This window comes from Cyprinus carpio, unplaced genomic scaffold, assembly GCF_018340385.1.
Source record: "Cyprinus carpio isolate SPL01 unplaced genomic scaffold, ASM1834038v1 S000006655, whole genome shotgun sequence".
Classification (NCBI taxonomy): domain Eukaryota; kingdom Metazoa; phylum Chordata; class Actinopteri; order Cypriniformes; family Cyprinidae; genus Cyprinus; species Cyprinus carpio.
The window spans coordinates 89,800-92,272 of NW_024879279.1; the positions used below are offsets into that span (position 1 = coordinate 89,800).

Below are 2,473 nucleotides of genomic sequence, written 5' to 3' on the forward strand. Positions count from 1 at the left end.
ATAAATGTTACAGGGGGTTGTGAAAATTAAAAATGTTCCTTCGCTGGCATTTAAACACTTAATTAGCATTTCTAGTACTCATATAAATGTAGTTTTTTTGGAACTATTACAGGAACCTGAGATTGTACACCATTTATACAGAAATGTTGTTCTTTGTTTATCTAGGAACTGAACATTGCTGATATTGATTGGGAAAGCAGTGGATTGACTCCTGATGAAAGTGTTGGTGTTAATGTTCTACTGTAGAATGTCCTCTTTACACACCAGAGCAACTTGCAGCACTGAAGGACACAGTGGATCCAAGATCACCATCACAATCCCACGGGATAGACATTTACACGGCTGCAGTGCAGTTTTGCCAGTCACTTGAGTAATGACACATTGAGTAGACGCATTAAGTGCTGGACTGTTTCATTAATAAGTACATAGCACTATGGAGAGCTAAATTGCTTCAAAACCTATGTAGCTCTGTTGAAAACTATTTCATGGGGGCTTCCCCTTCTCAAAAATAAAACAGCAATTCTACATGAACGTGTGCGTAGATGAACTGCATCAAAATTGACCTACAAGTCCAAACAACACAGAGCAAACTGTGGTACTGTTAACATTTATAGACATGGTGTCTGTATTACTGTATTGGATTTCACATAACTACACAAGCCCAAAACCAAACTCAGAAGTGCCAGTGCACTTAAGGAGCTCGTCCTTAAAATGGCTGAAATCCATGTAATGACTTGTTAATCAAGCACATTTCATACACACCTAATAAAACAAATTAGTAAAGATGTATACCTGTCTCAATGAAGTGATGCAAATACCCTGAGATGCGACATCTATCTTCTAGTGAACAATCGTTGGCTCGTCGTCATCATCCACCACTGCTATCAGAGGGCCAGCAGATACAGGGAAGCAGCATCTGGAAACAATTATACATTTCTGTTGCAACAGTTCTATATGCACACATCGCTTCATAACCAAATTAAAACTTACCAAAGGGGTGAGTGAATTTTCAGATTCCCTCGGAAAGATATCCACATCTTTCCTTTCAGTCAGCAGCGGCCACACTCCTGGTTTCTTTTTGAGTCCCTTTACGTGTTTTGTTTCACCTGCCGTCATCTCCTTCCAGTGACCTATTGTATTACATATATTAGGTTACATGAATACAATGAATAGTTAATAGTACACCAATGCTTAGTTTGAAGGTTAATTAAACAAAAGGAAGGAAAAAAACAATACTACCGCATATGATAAAAGGCGCTCAAAAAGCCCCTTCTGGTTTTCTTTGGTTGGGCCAGGAAGATCCCACACAAGACTCCGGTCAAGGACAGCTTTGATATTCACTGCTAGTGAGATCAGCTCTCCATCAAGCTCCATGTAGAATAGTATAAACGAAGTAAAAAAAAAAAAAAAAAAAATTAAATCGAATTATGAATTGTTTGTAAATTACAGCTAAATTATGCTACTAATGTAAATACCAGTTTTATAGTTTCAGGAATATCATGGTCAGGACAGTCTTCTATTTGCTCTGTAGCAGTCTCAGGTGAACCTCTAGTAGTACATGGACTATTGCTTGGCTGACTCCAGCCAGCCGAGGTCCACCATGTAGGAAAGAAAGTCCAATCATGAGGGTCGTCCTGCAACAAGGAACAGATCACTCTCTACCAGAAATTGTGATGATGATGGAACAAGATGACCTGGTTCACCTTCAAAGAGACAGGTCCTTGCAGTATTTCCTGTTTTTTAAAATAATAGGCTAAAAGTTATATTTTAGAGTCAAAGATGAAACAAAATGCTATAGTCAATGTTTCATCAAAATAGCTGAAATACCCATGTTAAAATTAAATCCATGCTAAAGCCTCTGTATAACAGTAGACAAGAAATGTCTGGTTACTCCTTCAGCAATGGCAGCATCCCCTGAATGTAACGCAATTTACAGCAACAGTCAAAAAAAAAGAAGACATGGCCATTAAAACCTAGCTAGGAATGCCACAAAATAAAATGTATTTATTTACTTGTTTAATACCACCTTGGAGTCTGCACTTCACAGGGCTTGTCCATTCTATGCCGTTTTGTTTGTAGAATGCAACGAGTTCTCTGTCTTGATCTTCCCTTGTCCATCCTCAAATACATTGTCATAAAGAGGGGCTTTCTCATCTCATGTTGGCAAATTATTTCCATTGTGTATAAGGATGATGCTTTATTTTTATCTGGTTCAGATTTCCAATCTGCAAAAAAAAAAAAAAAAAAAAATTCAACATATCAACAGTTTCAGCTAAAGCTAATTGTGTATCTATTTCAGTTTTTTTTTTTTTCATTTTTATGTCACAGAAGTGTATTATCAAGTTCCAAAAAAAATTATTTTACCATGGATGTAACAACAAGATCTTCTGAAGACTGATCATTAAATGTGAAAAAAAAAAATCTTCCAATTATTTATTGAATTTTTTTTTTTTTTTGCGTTTTAAAGTTATAC

At 36.5% G+C, this 2,473-nt stretch overlaps 1 long non-coding RNA gene across 1 annotated transcript; it reads right to left on the reverse strand.

The window, feature by feature from the left end:
• Positions 1–1,096: 1,096 nt before the first annotated feature.
• Positions 1,097–2,094, reverse strand: LOC122144367. The gene is made up of 4 exons (XR_006159679.1): positions 2,027–2,094; positions 1,828–1,914; positions 1,476–1,733; positions 1,097–1,130 (listed from the first exon to the last, which is right to left on the reverse strand). It is a non-coding gene; the product is annotated as an uncharacterized LOC122144367 (long non-coding RNA).
• Between the last annotated feature and the right edge of the window lie 379 nt (positions 2,095–2,473).